Below are 21,170 nucleotides of genomic sequence, written 5' to 3'. Positions count from 1 at the left end.
CGAGGCACTTATCTCAATATTCAGGTAAAAGTTATCTGGCAGATGCTGGATATGAAACGAATAAATGCTACACTTATATTTGCAAGATGTGTGATATATAAACAATAGTAAACACGCAACCTACTGGAAGTGAAACATGGCAGAAAATAATACAGCAAAGGGATGTATTCTCTATTCTGCATGCAGATTCTAGCATGTAAACTCTAGCTCGGTAAGAGCAGGAAAGTTATGCAAACAAACAATGAAACAATCAACAAGGGTTGACAACTGCCGTAAGTACTTATGTAAGAGTCAACCAGAGGATTGCACAAAGAATCGAGGTCAAGAAACTAGGTGAACATCTAAAACCTGCTGCAATTATTACTACTTCAACTGTGAAGTTACACAGGATAAGACTGGGTAGGCTCAATCATGTCAGGCCATTCCTCATAACCTACATTGACTAGCACAGTGATTTTTCTGTTAAGCGCCAAGGATTCGAGAGATTGGCGTTGAAAACATAAGGAGAAGCCATAAAATGGAAAGATCCATTATATGTTACATTAACATTACTCATGGCCAGAGTAGTTGTACAAAATGATTGCCGTGTGAATCTGTGAAACCACACACAGTGTGATGAGTTAGCAGCTAAACAGCTATATATTATAAGCATTGTATCCTATGTATAGAGGAATCGTATCTGAGCAGAAATAGACTCCCAAAAACATATTACAATGCACGCAAATAAAACAAGCATTTCATGGATACATTGAGGGACGTTGCCATAAATGCCAAGGAAAATACTCAAATATAATCATAATGGTAAACTGACAGGGGAAATGTAAGGATGATATGGCAATGACATGAATCAAACATACCGGTCTTTGTGTAGACAAACCAAACATCCATTTAACTACTATGTCATGCAATCTAATCCAATTCAATTCAAATCCATGGATAAATTTGAAAAACTTTGCAAGGTCAAATTGATGGGCAAATAGGTTCTGTTTTTAGGGTCATGGCCAAATAATTTCCTCTAAACTAACGCACACCCAACATTTCTGCTTGAGTTGCACATTTGTACGGAGCAGTCGCAGTGTCGCACCATCTGAGAATAATTTTATAGAGCTAGTATCTCCAACTTTTGTTCTTTTTAGAATAAACGTGGAAAGTTGCATCATTTTCTTAGGAGAAGAGCCAAAGCGGCTGAAACAACGTTTTTCGGCCTACTGTGCTAACCTGCGGGATTAGCAACCACAATTGGCAATTTCTATTGACAATTACGGTGACAGCTGACAAGAGAAGTATACAGAAACTAAGGGACGATTGCGGCTTGCCTCAGCACCCTAGCGGCTGCTGCTTCACCCATGGTGCGGGTGCGGCCATGCGCCACGACGCTGCCTGTCGCTCCGCCTCCCAACCATCCTCCTACGCGGCGTGCTCTTGCCACCGCTGACCGCGAATACGATACCATGCCACACCTGCCGCTGCCGCCGCCATCTCCCTCTCCGTCTCCTAGAGGGGCCCTCTGTGTGCACCTGCCCATCAGACAGCAGTGTCTCAGTGGGCTGTCCCAACTGGGCCTCCATAATGTACATCAAACACAATTAAGAGGACCACTACCAACCTCAAACACCATCACCATTAAGGCTCATCATCTTGCCGTCTTCCTCCTCCGCTCGAATCCTCCCATGCCCCATTCTAAAAAAATGACTCCTTGCCGTTTCCTCCTTCCTCGCCGGCGGCACGGTTGGACGGAGAGACCCCTACTATCTGCCACGGGCGGCGGGTACACACACCCGCCACCGATACGGACACCGTACGGCACAACACAACCAAAAAGATCTTCACAATACCCAAGCATCCACCGGAAATCAGGACGCCTGGCGGGCAGTTCCGCGCATCCCTCCCCTGCCAACGCGAACCTCGCCTGAAACCGCAAGGAATCCTACCACCCCAACCCCGTGCGGCGCCCACACACAAAGGAACATGGATCAAGAGTCATGGCATATGGTTACCTGGTTGGCCAAAGTGTGATGGACACAATTGTGGCAATTTAGCTAAAAGAGCATGACAGGTGGGCTAGGTGACTAAGTGATTATGAACCGAACACAATCGATCTTGCCTGAGTAACCCAACAACAGAAAACAGCATTGGACCGAACAGAACTTTGCTTATCTTCAAGATAAGCAGCTTAAAGATCACTAGGCACATGCCATGTCATGGCCCTTGTGTAATCCACAGTAAAACTATATTGACGTAATATGCCCACCAAACAGAAACCTTTTACTTTTGTAAAAGATTAGTGATATGAAACCTTCAGTTGCTCATAACTATATTGTATGGGCCACGCGGATACATGATAAGTTACAGTACAAAATGACAAACTAGAGCATCTCATACAACATTTAACTTTAAATAACCAATTCCAGTTCTAATATAGGCTCGTCATAGTGTATCAGGTAAAGCCTAAAAAACAATTTAATCAAGTTGTCCATTCCCTCCCATGAGGTAACATAAGCAAGGAAGAATTTGCAAATTGATGGTTTCAAATTGATATATAAGAAACTGAGACCCACAAGGTTTATCGCCTAGCACGAGTCATCAGTTTACCTTGGACGGACCAAAAAGGAACTGGAGGTCCAATTTGACTGAGTATCGGTCATGCATGTCAAACAAATAACCTGCAAAAAGAAGCGCCATTGTTTATTTCAAGCCCACAACCAAACAAGTGTCAATTTCGTGCTATAACACTGACATATTTTGGATAGTGAGACACAAACAAAATAAAGGGATTATGCTAACTGTAGAAAGTCTGAAACAAATCATCTAGGGAACAAAGTGGATGCACTAAAATACTAAAAAAAGGAAAAATAGTAGTAGCAATACGAGGCACTTATCTCAATATTCAGGTAAAAGTTATCTGGCAGATGCTGGATATGAAATGAATAAATGCTACACTTATATTTGCAAGATGTGTGATATATAAACAATAGTTAACACGCAACCTATTGGAAGTGAAACATAGCAGAAAAGAATAGAGCAAAGGGGTGCATTCTCTATTCTGCATGCAGATTCTAGCATGTAAACTCTAGCTCAGTAAGAATAGGAAAGATATGCAAAGAAAAAATGAAACAGTCAACAAGGGTTGACAACAGCTGTAAGTACTTATGTAAGAGTCACAACTTGGGAACACAACGATATTGATACAAAGGATGTGCAGACCAAAGCTCAAAAGAATTGGTAACGTAAGTATCAGGTATAGAATACTAGTAGAATGTAAGGGACACAGTTTCGGCTGACAATGATGTTATATTCACCTTGCAGAGACTTCATGGCAGAGAAGGCTTGGGCAGGAGTTTCAAAGTCAACATAAGCTATTACATGTCGATTATTATATCCTGTGTTGACCAGCCTTACTGCACAGAATCCAGTAAAAGGGCGAAATATATCTAGAGAAGCAAGAGTCAAGTAGGTGAAGCACTAAATGGTGCAAGCTAAAACACAAAAGGAAAGACTGAGACACAAGGTTGGTAAGAACATAAACATACAACATAGTTCCCTTATTAATAAAATGACAAATAAACTCAAAATAATAATGGCAAAGGATACGTGCAAGTTCCCGTCTAGTACAGTTGGGTGGGAAACCTTCAACATGTAGGGTGCTTGATGCGTCTAAAGGAAGATGTGGCTCATAAGAACCAACAGAAGGCATCTGTAAAGATGCACCAGGTCAAATAAAATAATCCACTACTTCACATTTACTGATGAAGCTGCTAGTCTTAATGAGGAACAAGGAATTATTGTGTTACCTCATTGTTTATGTAAGGCCCATAAGGCAGTCCCATCGATTCATCAAATCCAGCCATTTCCAGCTCAAAACCAGTCATTTGCGGTCCAAAAGGCATGTCTACAGAAGGGTGTAATAACTAAATTATATGCATGTATATGTTACTGGGAATGAATGAACTTCTAAAAGCCATTGAGAGCGCCACGTGACTCGTGATTGCTAACAATCAGGGCTAAAGGGGGACGGATCCCTCCCTTAACTGCCCACTGTTAGGTAGAAGTGAGACCACTCCACCAATAAACGCGGATAGCACCCAAGCAGATAGGTAGAAGTGGGACCACTCCACAAATAAACATGGATAGCACCCAAGTGGAGTCCCCGTGGGGATTCAAACACAGATATGTAGGTTCAACAACCTGAACTCCTACCATTGGGCTAGCGCTCAGTTCTCAACTCATGACTGCTTGAAATTATTAATTATACCTACCATTTAAAAAGCAAGCCCGATAAAAATAAACAGGACAGCATTAACTAAAGTGTGGATCTAACTATATCACATATATCAAGAAATGAACATCTGGAGAGGGGGAAAAGGCAATCTCGTTGTTACGGCATTACCAATGTGAAAGGGATTTAAATAAGTTTAAAAAATGACGAGCATGTCAACGTTTCAGTATCGTTTGCTAATGATGACCTCATTTGTCATCTATGAGGTTAAAATGGACATATGCACGCTGATTTTTCATAACACGCATTAATAGGACAGCATTAACTAAAGTGTGGATCTAACTATATCACAGATCAAGAAAGGGACATCTGGAGAGGGGGAAAAGGCAATCTCACTATTACAGCATTACCAATGTGAAAACGGTTTAAATAAGTTAAAAATGACGAGCATATCAACGTTTCAGTATCGTTTGCTAATGATGACCTCATTTGTCATCTATGAGGTTGAAATGGACATATGCATGCTGATTTTTCAAAACGCGCGTTAACATGAGAGCATTAACTGAAGTGTGGATCTAACTATATCACATATCAAGAAAGGGACAATCTGGAGAGGGGGAAAAGGCAATCTCACTGTTACGGCGTTACCAATGTGAAAAGGGTTTAAACAAGTTAAAAAATGAGGAGCATATCATTCATAACAAGCATTAAAGATATTCACACGCATTGATAAATGTAGGGGACTTTGTGAGATGACAAAAATCTAAGCTGCCAACTGAAGAGATGGTGATTTATTAAACCTATCATGCAGCTCAGAAATGACAACAAATATACAACTAATGCCCAAATGGCAATTAGTCATACTCAATAAAATGTTGGAAGGGTACTAATAGGAAAGAGGAACTAGCTTTATGAAACTATTAATTGTTGCGTCAAAAGTAAGGGTGCGACCGTGCTACGACGCAGCAGCATGCAAAACCTAAGCTAGATCAACCAGGTTGACATAAGCACTCTTGACCAATTCAAGTTTTTAAAGATTTATAATATATTTGGTCATATGATGTCCATTTCAAAGCTCTTTAGAACAATAGTAGAAATATGTGCTGTCGGTTTTGCGCCAATGTTTTTAACATAGCAAAAGCTGGGCAACACTTAATCCACATGAGAAAATGCTACCAACACCATAGAGAGAAAAATCCCAGAACTGTATCCTATAACTATCCTACTTATGTTCTCAATTCTCATTAACAAATCCAAACCTTCAGTCTAGAAACATGATGCCGTGATGCTTAAAAATAGGTGCAATCTAACAATCAACAACATCTCGATTATCGATGTTGAACCATGCATAAGAGAAACAATCGCAGCGTTGACCATTAAGCTTCCCAGAAAAAATCAAAGATATGTCTGTAGCCATATGCTTTTTACATAGACATAACCAAAAGCCTAACCGTACATATGGCCAACAAACAGACAATTGTATAAGCTACCAACATAATAATAATAATAATAATAATAATAATAATAATAATAATAATAATAATAATAATAATAATAATAATAATAATAAACTATTGTATAAACTACAACCATAAGCATCAACAAAATCTACTCGATAAACTACAACCATAAGCATCAAAAAATCTGATAAGGTTGCATTTCTCTTTGCTAAACTTTTATATGAATCTGCAGGAACAAAACAAAGAATTAATCTAACAGAGGCAGAGCATTGAGCAGTAAGCACAAACCAAAGTAGTCACTATGGTGACGCTTGAGAGGAGGGGGGGCAGCTGGCAAAGGCGGCTGTGCCACCATGTGTACGGCCTATGGGTGATGCAGCGCCACCGGTGGAGGTCTGGCACACAACAGCGGCTGGCCCATCATGTAATCGGCATGTGGAGGCTGCTGCACCATCATTGGTGAAGCGACATCATAGAAGGACGGAGGTGCCATCATGGATGTAGGACCCCCGGGGAAAGGTAGAGGTGCCATCACAGGTCTGCCTTGTAGGGGAACGGTCATGAGCAGCTCCCGCAGGGGCATCGGCACCACTGTGTTTGCCCGTTGCATCACCGGGGGTCCTTGCAGGGGTGTCGGAGCCATCATGTTCACGCCTTGGACCGTCTTCATCACAGGCGCGCCTTGTGGCGGCGGCGGCGGCGGGGGCGGCAGCACCGTCAAAGACCCTTGCTCGGTTGGGAGGGCCCCAGGAGCGCCATACAACCCGCCGCCGCCGCCGCGCTGGCCTGGTGGACCGGGTTGGCCGCGAGCACCGGAGAGTTGGGGTTGGCCACGGCAGCCTGGTGGACCGGGTTGGCGGCGAGCGCGGGCGAGTTGGGGGTGGCGACGGAATCTTGGTGGACCGGATGTGCGGCGAACGCAGATGAATTGCGAGCGGACATCTCTGGCGGCTGGTGGCGGAGAGAGCAGGACATGCCGGATCTACTCGCCGGAGTGGGTTAGGGTTTCGGGGGCCGGCGGCGGGTGCGGGTCGAAGGAGGCCCGGGCTAGGGCTAGGAAAATGAGGCATCCTTATATACGACGGCGCGCGCTCCGGGTTGCCGATTTTGGCATCCGGCCGTGGCATCGGGGTCGCCGTTGAGGAAGGAAACGCGGAGACGGCGATGTGCCTGGCGAGTGTTGAGCGTGCGGTGGCAGCAGTGCGAAATGGGTGCGAGGGTTTCGCGTGCTGGGCCTGGGTGGGTTTCTGGTGCAAACTCTGTGGGCCCAGAGTGCAGGTTTTCGACTGTCCATGGCACAGAATTGGATACCGACCCCTCACAAAAACAGAATTGGATACCGAGGTCCAAACCCCGCCCACTCATGTATACCAAGGGAGCTCATCGACAGTGCTACAACGTCATGGAGGGAGGAACTTGTTCGCTCGATTTTTCACCCCTTTTGACGCACTAGTAAACATGCACATGCAACGCACGTTTCAAACTTAAACTAAGTATCATAAGTATATATAAACAAAACATGAAATATTCTGAAAATATATGGTCAAATAAATACAGTGTTGCAATCATTGTGGATTTATGGTCGCGTTGCTGGACAATAACGAATGTTGTTTCACACATTCGGTGTTCTTATAGGTTGTAAGATAATATCAAATCTACCAATCCTTCCATCACAAAATCTACTGATTTTGCAGACGCATTTTCCTTTTCCTTCCATGGAGCCCTAGCATTTCATGATTGAATTGTCAGCTATATAAGAATTATATAGACATGACAGTCCATCAGCTACGTAGAATGGCCTCCGTGAGCATCATACCCAAATTGGCTGGCACAAATCTCAAAGAAAAAAAATTGGCTAGCACAAGTGGGGTCAAAACTGCAGCTTCTGCACCGCCTTCTACCTCCTTGAAACGAATAAGTGTATTCAAATAGATGATCGCCTTGCCATCCAGTGTTTGAACTCGCCTAGTGATGACATGTTTATTTTATCGCTCTACCCCCACAAGAGTCAAATGAGGCATACTGTTCATAGTTGCAGTTTGTCCGACAACCTGAAAATTTCAGCAAAGTACTTAATCGTAGAACTGCATTTTCAACAATTTAGTTGCAATTCACTTTTCTTAAGTGGCCAAGACTGTTAATTTATAGACAACCTGAAAGTGTTCAGAAGTTTCATACATCCTCATGCTCTATGCCCAAATGTATATTGATAATTCAACCAGTTCCCGCTATCATTGAGTTATTACTTAAGCACCAAAAGGAGTCCCATTTCCACCTTCAATCAAATCAGCATACAGGGCTTGAAACTAAGATAGCTGGGAATCCTAGTATTAGGACCAGACGTTAACTTATTAGCAATGTAAGTAGTATCCCAGATAGTACTTGAACTCTCCATGCCTCCCAACCAGTGCAACTCCTTTTGTTTCATTGCCTGCAGTGTTAAAGGACATTGATGTGAATTCGACTGAGCTCATGCATTGGTTCAAATGGATCAACATGTAGACTTGCAGTGCATGACAAGCCTCTAGAATCCAAATGTTATGAAACCAATTTATCTATTTTTTAAGCTTGTCTGAATAGTCATTTTACTAAAAATGTGAAGAAAATAAAAAATGGATAAAATTTTGACGACACTCACCACATCCAGTTTCCATGAATAACCGTGAAGCCAAAGATGTTGATCATCAATTGCATCTAAAATGTAGCACACACATAAAGCAAAATAATTAGTATTTTGCATCTTGGGGCATCATTAGTAAGCAAAGCAAAAGGATGGATTAAGCAAGTCTTCACAATCTAAGCTGTGGGGGAGCATGAACCAGTTATTAGGAGGGGCCAAAATGAGTGTATGACATAAAAAGGGCTAGGGTGATCAGAGACGCCGGAGGGTTAGTAGAACGATTAGCAGAAATATAAGCATATTTGGTAAAATTTCCTCTAGGAAGGGAGGTGAGGGCAAGGACCAGTAGTGTCCCGCCTATGCTCCAGTACTGCATCCAAGGTTATCCCTTTGTACATTTCACTGAACTATTCTGCAAAACATGAAGGACGAATATTTTATCATCATAATTGCTATGAAAGAAAGATTTTGTACACACAATTCCATTGTTCCGCTAGTAAAGGTATCTTAAGTGATAGGAATTTGATTATATTTTTCTTAGAATGCACATCATCATGGTGAGTCCTGGATTTGCTGCACTCCCTCAATGCAAGATGTACAAATACAAAATGGCACGGGATTCTAGAAAAATAAAGGTGGTGTTGAACAATCTGAACATACACTCATACACATATGCGCAGTAAAGTTATACAAAACAAATAAAATTTTTATTATCTACATCTTCTTAGTTAGATATATAAGAGAATACCATCACAAGTACTTGAGAACCTCGAGATTCAACCTGACATCATCCAAGCTCCTGATTTGGCTGTACAAAAGTCAACAGAAATGAGCTAAACAAGAAATCGAGCAAAGCTTTAAAGTGCAAACAACTACTTATGGTTCTCCCCTTTCTGAATAAATTAACCAACTATGCACCGTAATTATTCCGAAATTTGACTGCTATTTTTATATCTGATACTAAAAAATCATTTAGAAATAGAACAATACTGATACTTTAGATTTCCAAATAGTCATAAAGGAAAGATTTTTAAACACCCATACTATATTTATTCTATGTTCACACTGAAATGGTGGTGGTTCTTGAAATTGCTTGTCATCTGGGGGGTCACAAAACAGCAACACAGATTCATACCTTTTCAAAATTATATGTGTGCTAGAAATTTGTGCCTTCTAAATAATGCATCTGACAAGAACATAAAATTGGGTTCACTTACAGGGGGTAAATTGGTTGTATTTGGACAGCAGCAGGAAAAGACTTGCACTCTTCTGAAAAAAATCTAAGCATGTTTCTCTGCAATGGAATCTACAAGTTGTACATCCTTTCTAACTACTCATCAACGACACTGCGAGGGAGCAATTTGTCAGGTAATGTATGTCAATGGAATCTACAAGTTGTACATCCTTTCTAACCGCTCATCAACGACACTGTGAGGGAGCAATTTGTCAGGTAATGTATGTGTCAGATGCTCCAACACCGAGGTTAAAACATCATCTAATACTTTCTGTACAATGAAGTACATTTTGCATCAAAAACCTTTTCTGCTTACAATGCTGGAAAATATTTAACAGAAAATAGCTACCGATTATGAGAATCTGACTAATGGTTTTGTATAATCAGCATAGAGAAATTATACTACAAAGAGTGAAGTGGTAAACCAACCTCCACTCTAGGTTGTCGGTATAGCAGCTAGCTTCCACCAAGTTAACAATTAGATGGAGAAGCTCCAACTGCCTGCCTTTGGCATGCAACACCACAAAAGATGGCGCCCGCTGAATCTGAGTTTGCAATTCTCGTCACACAGCAGATATGTAACAAAATCTAACACTAAAGAAAAGTAAGCCTCCAAGAAGAGTGAATTCCACTTTTTACCCCATATTTATACATTTGTGACACTAATTACCCCTTCGAGTGAAAATTCGTCTAGAATACCCCTTTTGAAATCTTTGGACCCTTGTTTTTTGATGTGTGTCCATCAGGTAAGGTGTGAGGTGACGCCCTGTATCCAAAAACATGTGGACGGCCACAAGGAGTGGAACAGATAGACAAGAGAAGCTTGGACAAGATCGCCAATGATGCCCTCCGATCCTCACAGTTTTTTTTACAAATCAATGACGCAACATGCCGATCCTATCGACCATAAACAGACAAAATGTAAAACTGGGGTAAAACCGTGTTAAAAGTCTCCAAAATCTGACATTTCGATAAAAGTTCCGCTAAATAGGGTAAGATGTGTCACAAATGTACAACTACAAGGTAAAAAATGGAATTCACTCCTCAAAGAACAAAGAGTTGCATTCCTCTCAACTGAATCGCTTTGCATGATACCGAGAAAATTCACGATCTCTGCCAAGTCTGCAGAACCCCAACCATCAACACCAGGTACAAGCAAGCATTCCTAATCCAGTACGATGAAAGGGTGGACCAAGAACCGTACGTTAGATCCTACTGTTGTCCTCGTCGCCGTTGAGGCTGTCCGAACCAAGAAGTGTGAGAGGATAGGCAATTAGCTAGGCGAGCGAGATTGATTGGCGCAGGTATTACATGGCCGATGTTGCCGTTGCTGAAGATGTTGCTGCAAGTACGGTCGCGGTGGATGATGCAGGGGTCGCGGGTGTGGAGGTGGTCAAGGCCCTCAAGGAGCGCCCACTTCTTGAGCGCTTTGACGGAGACGTGCTTGTGGCGGTCGAAATACTCGCGAAGGCTCGCCGAGTTGCAGACCTCAGTGATGAAGTTCAGCACGCCAGCGTCGTGGTCGAGCCAGACCTCGTGGAAGCCTATGGCGTGGTCACGATGGAGGGAGCGGAGAAGGCGCACCTCGGCATGGCGGCGGTCGACCATGGCAGGGTCCAGCGCGCGCAGGCGCAGCCGGTTCCACGCCACCTCGATGCACTCCTCCTGGTCGAACCTTCTTGACGGAGCCCATCCCGGCATGGCCGCGTACCGCCCGAACCGCCCGGTCGGGTCCACCTCCTGAAACGCCTCCTCGTTGCTGCTGTTCCTCCTGCCGTCGATGACGGGGTGGTGCTGCTGCTACGGCGGCGCGGCCACGGTGGATTTGGGGGCATGCGAAACGGGCGGGTGGGCGAGGGCGGAGCAGAGCTGAGACCGCGATTTGGGAAGGTTGGGACGCGCTAATTGGGGATGGGATTAGAGGTGAGAGGTTAGCCCTAATTGAGGGTGGGATTATGTCGTTGCCAAACCAATCTTTCCTCCGCTCACTAGTGGCAGAGTTTTCGTCCGCCCAGAATAAAATGCTAAGTGTACTTTTGATGTGGGTTTGTGTAATCTTGACCGTTAGATCAAATTATGTTATATGATCGGGAGCCTGTAATTTCTCCGTGTTGTTCTGTGTAGCTTAGGCTAGGTGCACGTAGTGATGAATATGTTTGCTTGTTTAATAGTAGTAGAGATAAAGAAGCAGAGATAAGCTATACTCAGAATTCCACTATGCACTAGTAGAATCTCAGACTTTTGGGCGCGGAACAAAAAATATCGAGGCATATGTACAGTCCGCTCGACTAAATCTGGACGTTGAACTCGAGCTTTCAGGCTCGGCTCGGGCTCGCCTAGGCTCGGCCCGAGTTTGATTCGGCCCGAGAAACAAAAAGGCCGAGCCGAGCTGCGTTATTGGGCTTGTTTCGGCCTCGGGCCGAGCCCAGCTCGGCTCGAGCCAGCCCGTGAGCTCGTCCAACTCTGCAGTCCAAAGTGGCCCAGCACCAGTCACTTGACCTAGCGCTCTACCTCACCCCGAGTAGCACTCATCCTCTTTTCCCCAGCGCTAAGTTAGCCAGCCTTAGCCGGCCGCCGCCATTGCAGTTCCTTGTGTCGCCGATGACACACACGTCGCTTGTCCAGATCGCCCAAGGAGCCATGGAGAAGAAGAAAGAGAGGTCATTGACCTCCATTCTTGGGAAGGAGCCAGCGATTGGAAAAAAGAAGAAGGGCAGAAGCAAGACCTCCAGCTCCATGGACGCCGGCATCGAGCCGTCTGTTCGTTCCAAGGCAAATCCAAGCATCGTCCTTGTTGACCCGCTTGTGAGGGCAAAGCAGCAGGCGCGAGCAGTGCCACCCCCGCCTCCGCCTCGGCGTCTACCTGACAACAAAGGTATCAGCGCGCGGGCGGCAACTGCTGTTGCATCCGGCTGGACTGGCTCCGCGAACACCTCCGTCACGCCTACTTCTCCGGCTGAAGCTGAGTCCTAGGTAAGCACAGTGGCCTGCTCTTCTTTCCTCTGGATATAAATAAAGCTTGTGAGCTTGTTGTGTGATGCATAGGGATAAGCCAGAGAACAACAAAAGAAGTAGTAAATTTCCTATTGTTTCCACTTGATTTATGCCCATCTGCTATTGTCCATTATAATCAGTTGTGCTTAAGTAATTGATTGTTTCCTGAAGATTTGCATATGACTAAGTCTAACCCAACCAGAGTCCTCCAGTTTTGTGCCTGCAGATATTTTGTAGCAATTGCATAATATTTTACAGTCTGTAACATGATTGTCTATTTCTGATGTAGCAAGTTATTATTCAGTCTGCTAGCCTAGCTAGCTTTGTGTAGGAGGAATCAAGTTGTTATTTGGCTGTTCATTGGGCGCGTTTGAATGTATATGTTGTACAACATTGGGTGCATTTGAGTGTATATACTGTCTAAAAAGTGAGTATTTATGCCCATGTAATGCCCCTGTTTATTGAGGGCTCAATTGTTTTGTTGTAGAAACTATAGATGGATGCATATGTTTAACTTCATTCTTGCTGTCCTAATCTCAGTATACTTGCCGTACAAATATTTAGTGGATTTTCCTTCAAAATATCATTGTTTGAACAGGAACATGAGCCGGAAGAGGATCGTGTCCAGGAGCAGGATGAGGAAGAGAAGGATGAGAATGTGTATGTGCCTGCTGATGAGTCCGAGTCTGAGGAAGAAGAGAACTCGTATGATCTTAGAGATGACATGTCAGTGGATGAAATGGATATTGTTCAGTCCCCTGGAGGTGACACTGATGTGTTTGTTGTTAGTTCAGAAGAAGACAATGCAAGAACAGGAGAGAAACGCAAGAAAGGGGTGAAAGTCAAGCGCAAGGTCACTACCAAGGGCAGTAGCAAGTCCAGTACTAGCAGGGAGAGTTCAGATTGTTGGACTTTTTTTGAGAAGGTGAAGGTGAAATCAGAAAAGGATCCTAAGGTTGAAGAGTTGAAGGCAAAGTGCATGCATTGCCACAATTTATACATATATGTTCAAGGTTCAAGCACCACAACACTTAATAGGCATATGAAGAAGTGTAAGATCTTCAAGAACAAGGTTGCGACGCAACTTATACAATCACGGCTTGGGTACAAGCCGTCCAATGTTAGAGGTGAATCCGGTCTTCCTCTAGGTGTGCCATCCAATGGGTATGAGCACACAACTATGAAGGAGTTGATTGCAAAAATGGTGGATGTCCATAACTACTCATTCAGGATGGTGGAACATGAGTGGTTCAATATTGTGATGAAGTACTCGAACCCGCTATATCAAGAAATTGGTAGGAAGGCAATAAGAGCTGAGTGTTTGAGGGTTTTTAATAAAGAGAAGGAAATGCTTAAGGCAGCCCTGAAGAATGTGGACCACATTAGTCTCACTACAGATATGTGGAGAAGTAACCAAACCATTTCTTATATGTGTGTAGTGGCACACTATATAGATAAACATTGGAGGATGCAGACTCGTGTGCTTGCATTCATGGAGTTGGACCCCCCTCACAGTGGAAACGTCATGGCTGTTGCGTTGTTTGAATGTGTGACTGAATGGAAGATAGAAAACAAGATAGTGTCCATCACACTAGACAATGCATCAAACAATGATTCAACTGTTAGAGATTTGAAGGCAATGTTTTCTGTTCGAAGAGGGACAGACTTTGAAGCCAAATATTTCCATGTCCGGTGTTGTGCTCACATTGTCAACTTGGTAGTGCAGGATGGGACAGCCTGCATGAGCACTTTGGTAACGAACCTAAGGGAGACAGTGAAGTACTTCAAGAAGTCCCCTTCCCGGCTGCACAAATTTGTTGAGATTTGCAGGAGTTTAGGCCTTAAAATTGGAGCGCATTTGACCCTAGATGTTTGCACGAGGTGGAGTTCTACATACAAGATGTTGGAAATTGGCCGACCATATAGGCAAGCCTTGGTGTCTTATGCTGATTCGGATGCCAACTACAAGTGGAAGCCTACAAAAAAAGAATGGGATATGTTTCAGCTTATTGAACCATTGTTGTTTGCTTTTGCTAGAGTGACTACAGCCTTTTCAGGTCAATCCTATCCCACCGCCAACATATTTTACCCCCACATTGTGAGTATCAAAATTGCTTTGAGAAAAGCCATGGTTCATAAGGACAAAACCTACAATGCTGTGGGACATGCTATGATGGACAAGTTCAACAAATATTGGGAAGAACCAAACAATGTCATGGTTCTTGCCACTTTCCTGGATCCAAGGTACAAAATGAACTATGTGGATTGGTGCTTTGGGCAGATCTATGATGAGGATAAGGCTGAAACTCAGTTGTCTGCATTCAAGAAAGATTTGGACAAGTTGTATGAGAAATTTGATTCTCAAAAGAGGCAAGCTGAACCTCAATGCAAGAATACTTGCAATACAAGTACCTCAATGCCACCTGCAGATTCTGAGTTTCTCTCATTCTTATCATCCACTTCTACAAAACGATCTAAGAGTGAATTGAGAAACTATATGGATGATGCAAATGAGGGTATGGTTGCCACTTTCAATCTGCTAGAGTGGTGGAAGGTGAATGCACTTAGGTATCCTGTTTTGGCAAACATGGCAAGAAGATTCTTAACTATCCCTGCTAGCTCGGTGTCTTCTGAATCCACTTTTAGCACCGGTGGAAGAATTCTGGATGATTATCGAAGCTCTCTAAAACCATACATGGTGGAGGCATTGGTGTGTGGCGGAAGCTATATCAAGGGTGCTCACAAAGACTTAAATGTGTTGGTATGATTTCGATCTATGTTTTATGTCGTATGATTTCCATATGCATCATGTTATTGCCATAAACTAAAAATCTAATGGCTAACTTGCACAAAACTAGGATGTGGAAGAAGATGAGGAGGAGGAGGATGTGGAGAAGGTCAAATTGCCTAAAAGTGTGGCAGATTGCAACTACTAGTAAGTATGTTACTTGTAAGATTTTTTTAGTTTACTTTTGTTACTTGTAGGCTTTTCTTATTTACAATAACCATTGTTACATGTAGGATACATTGTAGGGAGAAGACCATCAAGATGCATTTGTTAAATTTGCACATGGAAGTAAATCAAGCAATGGATCTATATTGGTCGTCACCCTTGAATGATGGAGTTCTTGCATGGCTTATGTTGCCTGAACTTTAGATGTGACATATGTCAACTTCTCAACCTTGGACTATTAAGTTTATGTTGTCATTGAACTTTGAACTATGGATGTGAAATATGTCATCTTATTTTGCTAAACTCATGAATGGTTTATGTTCATCTCAACTTCTTCAGTGTTGTCCAAACTTGGGTGCATTTGATGTCCAAATTTCAGTGTACTTGCTGTCCAAACCTGTGTGTATTTTTCTGTCAATAGTTTCAGACATTCAGTGTTAATGTTGTCCAAACTTGGGTGTACATCTTGTCAAAGTTTCAGGCTTTCAGTGTTGATGTTGTCCAAAGTTAGCACTTGGGTGTATTTGCTGTCAAAGTTAGCACTTAGCACATATAAATACTACTATATTAGGAAGAGAGGGAGTAGTCTGCACGCTGATGTGCAGTGCACACGAGCTGCCGAGTTGGACCGAGCCAGCACACAGCTCGGGTCGAGCCTGCTACTTAGGCTCGCCTGAGCAGTTAGCTCGGGCTGGCTCGGCTCGTGCTGGGCGAGCTAATGGCTGGCTCGGGCTCGGCCCGAGCTCGGCTCGGCTCGGATCGCGTCCAGGTATACGCTCGGCCTACCATATGATTGTGAGAACAGAACTTAACATAGAAGAATGGCTTGAAGAAAGGGAAGGCTCGTCTCACACTACTTCAGAAAACAGTGAGTGGAATTCGATATGGAATGTTTAGGTTCCACCGAAACTTCAAGTGTTCATTTGGTGACTAGCGCAGCACTCAATTCCATCTGGCGAAGTGCTTCATCGCAGGAACATGGCTACCGCAGGAGCATGAGCTCCGTGCGGGGCGCAAGATACCTGGCGGCATGCTGTTTTAAGTTGTCAGCATGTCCCGTTGTACCTAGGCCCTACCTTTGGACCTAGTGGTCGAACAGTTGAGTATGAACCAGGAGGAGAATGCAAGACATTGTATCTTCACCATGCATGCCACTCTTCAGACTAACGATTTTGTTTGGCTTGTGGTCACATTATGGGTGATCTGGGGGGCTCGAAGGTAAGCTCGACATAAGGTATATTTCAATGCCCCCATGCTATCAATGGTTTCATCACATCTTACTTGGAGGAAATTCAAAGGTTGGCAAACCCTACCCGAACTGCTTCTACTTGGGTTGCACCAGCTAATAACAGGTGGTTATCCTCTCTAGTAAGCTTTTCGAAAGTGAACATTGATGCCGCAGTGGGACAGAGTGGAACTCATGGGGCAGTGGCAGCAATGAGCAGAGATTAAAATGGGGTGTTCCAAGGAGCCTCGACAATTGTCTTCCCTACTATATTTCAGACCCAACTACACTTGAAGCTATGGTGGTGAGAGAGGCATTGGCTCTTTCAGAGGATCTTTACAATCAACGCATACATGTGGCCTCCTATTGCAAGATTGTGGTGGACGAAGTCAGGAGTGGAAGTTGCGCACAATATGGTGCAATCATTGGGGAAATCAAATAACGTGCTAGTCCATGAATTTAGGAGCTCAAACTATGAAGCTCACTGTCCAGCGAAGCATGCATTAACTTTAGGGGTTGGACGTCATGTTTGGTTAGGTTAGCCCAGTAAATTTCCTTTCATCCTTGTAAACGTTGTGATTTCGCGAGATTTTCTCAAAAAAATCAACTTGTCTAAAAAAAGTAGATTTGGCTTTAAAAAGTAAAATTGTCTCAAAAATAGAAAAGTAGATTGAACGTCGGTCATGATCTGGTGGGTTTTTTCCAACACGTTACAATCACATATTTGTTTGCTCCAAGCATACAATGATCTGCTGTCTAGGTGTCAGCTTCAAATGTTGCATTCATGTTGCAATTTGCTTTTTGCGTTGATGCAAGCATTGGCTTGTATGTTGAATACGTGCACCAATAGAGATTTGTGAACTTTTGGCTTTTCATAAGACAGGATGAAACCTCTCGGTGGGACTGAACAATGATGACCTAAGCACTTTCACACTTTGGTGTCACCAATTGAAACCACTTGAAAATTTCGATTGAATTTCAATTGGCAATAGAAAGTTGGCAAGTGCTCTTCGGTGGGACCAAAGGGCCATCTCGGTGAGACCGAGGCGCTATGGTTTAAAAAGTGTATCTCGGTGCATCCGGCTATATGTGTTTTGGTGGGACCGAGAATGAATTTAGGTTTAGGACATAGATGAATGTGAGGGTGTGAAGTGTGATTGAGGATTTTGGAGCAATATCTCTAAGCACTTAAGGAGTTACACCATAATAATCCTACATCTATGTAAGGCTTACAAAGACTAACGTAACCCTCCTAACTAATTAATTTTGCCCCCTGATTTTCAGGTGGGTGGGGCCCCTTCCTCCCCCTTCTCCAACACTAATTACCCATGTTACACTTTACATAAAACACGTAACATTTTTTACTTAAGTATAGCATTGCCCATTACATCATGATCAAAACCTCATCCCCTTTTAATAATATTGGCTTTTCTATGGACTCAATGTGATCTTGGATCACTAACCCATAAATTTAGAGTCTTGAAGTTTTGTCAATATCATTCCTTAGCATTTTGTTGGTCCACATTCACATCACATTGCCATACCTAAATTGAACTTTCCTGAAATATTCTTTGAGTAGGCATTAGTTCAGTGATGTTGTTATGAATTACCAAAATCATCCGGGGATTAGTTGCACTTTCACTTGCGACCCGCGCCGCCGCGCACCACCTGAATGGCGCCATACACATGAACGAGGCACCACATCTAGCCACCTCACGCCTTAGAGCTTGTGATGGCGAGACGATGGAGGCTTGGGTGGAAAGGTGTGGCAACGATAGAGTTTCACCCCTGAGTTGGTAGGGAGAGAGACACGGGTGGGGGGGGGGGGAGGCCATCAATTAGTGCATGTTACACGGACAAAATGATAAGAGGACAACATATAGACAAAAGAAACCCCCTTGTGGTTCCCTCCTCATTTTGTACCACCATGGATCATTGTTTATGTTCTTCGAGAGTAGGGATTGTTATTTAGCTCCAAATCTAGCTCACCCAATTACATGAGAGAGACCTGCCACTTCTGAACCTTTACAGTTCAGCTAAAGAACTCTAATGTTCAAACATTCTGTTCGACACCCTCTCGATGGACAGCAACAACTGCGTTGTTGAACTTGAGCAACCTTTTGGCCCTGCACAACCTCATGACGCCATGTCAACCGACACCAAGCGCTGACAGCCCAGCAGCAACGCCGGACACCCTCCACCCGGCCACCACACAAACATAGGCCAGGAAAGCCGACGGCACGACACACATGGCCACAAGCACATGCAACAATAGTGGCACACGGTAAGGGCGCTTCAGCATCAGGTGCTTGGCACGGAGCCAGAAGGAGGTGGACTCGAGCAACGTGCCAAAGCTATATAGGAAGTTGGCGACATAATCGAAGCCAAGGAAGGAGACGGCGATCATGACAACGGTTGTTGCAGCGATGGCGACCCACGGGGTCCCGGTGTAGGAGGTGCGGCGAGCAAAAACAGCAGGGAGGAGGCTGAGTTCCGCCATCCCGAGGAGCTAGAATGAGCCACTGCTCATCTGGGCTTTAAACATGCCGATGGAGGAGATCGCCACGCCGCCCCCTTCCAATACTTGAGCCATGGGCCCCCTATGATGCCTGCCAGAATAGACAAACTTATATTTCCTTCGAAAGAGCAAAAAAAAAGATAGTCAGATCATAAACTGCCATGGTTGTATTCAGCCCGGCTTGATTCTAGAACAAGCATCTCTACAGTTTTATTATGTCCCCTAGAATAACATATCTACGGTTTTATGTCTCAAGAAGGCATTAAAATATTGGTTCGCTAATACTAAGTTGCCCGAGTTTTTTCTTATGTCTCCAAAAGAAGGGCAACAAGGTGGAAATGTATGTGGTGCACTTTTCACTAAACTAAACTCAAATAGTACAAAGTTGTACTAAAGCAGTATCAATTAATATTGATCGGAGGGAGTATCACATTTTAGAATTGCAGGCATAGAAAACCCTAGTCAACTTTGATATAGAATACAATACTCCAAAGTGGAATTACATGCAAAATCCATATATCGCCCTCTTTGCACTCACTCTTCAAAGTATGATATTTTTAAAATATATTAAATAGTGTTCGTCATGATTTAACATATACACTTGCAACATTTGGTGGAACAACATACTACGTGTCTCAGATGGAAAAACAATAAACCTAGAATTTGAGTAGTCAATATATATAAGTTATTCAGGCACGCAAAATAAGTGTTTTTACTATGCAAGTGTACATTTTATATCATGGGAACATCGATGAAACTTTGCAAAATTAACATCTTTTTGGAGTAAAGCAAAGAGAAGAAACTATGGATTTTGTGTAAAACCCTCTGCAAACTCCGAGAGCATATATTTCATACATTTTTTGCATAAACCCATTAATATAAAATAGTATAATCACTAAAGTTAAGCTAGATGCACATCATAAAAGTAGAATTTCCCTGATTAGCAATTTCACAGAAGAAAAACATGTTTCAGAAATGTGACGTTTACCCTCGTGTAAGGAGACCGTTGTATAAGCCCAACAATATCGACCAAGAAAAAAACTAGGCACACATACAAAGGAATATGAGCAGCGGCAGCAAGTATATATATATATTTATTTGCAAGGAGGCAGCAGTAAGTATATTGATACATAGATATCGTATGTTTTTGTTTCTAATGCATAAGATAGATGATTGCTATTACCTTCGTCTCAAGATATAAGACGTTTGTGTTGGCACATGATAAAAAACAAAGGAAGCAAAGGAGAATGAGAACAAACAAAATGATGAAAAACTTTTGCCCCACAATGATAAGAACAACCTGTAATAATTCTGATACTAAGCGGCATTTGTACGTGCCTGCGGCGTCGACCAAGTAGCCATTGACCCAGGTCCGGCGGTGCGTCCGTGGCGCCGGTGGTGGCCATAAGCGGCAGCAGGTAACTGATAGCGATCAGAACAACCGCTACTGCCAGCGCCCGGGGGAACGTCCGCTCCGGCCGCTCCACCTTGCCGGCCATGGTGCTTGCACTATCACACTAGTCGAGGTTCCAGAACATTATGGGACGGGGGGGAGTACATGGCAGTTCCTACTGTGGGTTTTTTGAACTTCTCAAAGGCTTTCAACTTATGAACGATTTCTTTCTGCTTGGGACTGAGTTTCAAGAAGACACTGAAGTCTACTAGGCACGGTAGTTTATCCAAGATATCACCCTTGCAGTAGTGAAGCATGTATTTTGTTAGTTCTCTGAGACTTCTAATAACATGTGCTTTCCTCGTGAAGTTATCGTCATTGCAGCAGGGTCTCTTTGACTGACTTGGTGAATTTATCAGTGACTCCTTTTGAAATCCTGCGAGCTGATATTGATACTTGACTCATTATACAGTCAAGATGATACTATCTTGAAAAACTTTGGGCGTACAAGGTTCAAGATGTTGAACACTTCTGCGACGTGATTCTGAGAAAGTGTA

General features: G+C 43.3%; 1 pseudogene; it reads right to left on the bottom strand.

The window, feature by feature from the left end:
* Positions 1-2,069: 2,069 nt before the first annotated feature.
* LOC123104495 (probable serine/threonine-protein kinase WNK5) lies at positions 2,070-20,719 on the bottom strand (annotated as a pseudogene).
* Between the last annotated feature and the right edge of the window lie 451 nt (positions 20,720-21,170).

Source organism: Triticum aestivum, chromosome 5A (genome assembly GCF_018294505.1).
Source record: "Triticum aestivum cultivar Chinese Spring chromosome 5A, IWGSC CS RefSeq v2.1, whole genome shotgun sequence".
NCBI lineage: Eukaryota > Viridiplantae > Streptophyta > Magnoliopsida > Poales > Poaceae > Triticum > Triticum aestivum.
This window is presented reverse-complemented; position numbering and strand designations above follow the sequence as displayed.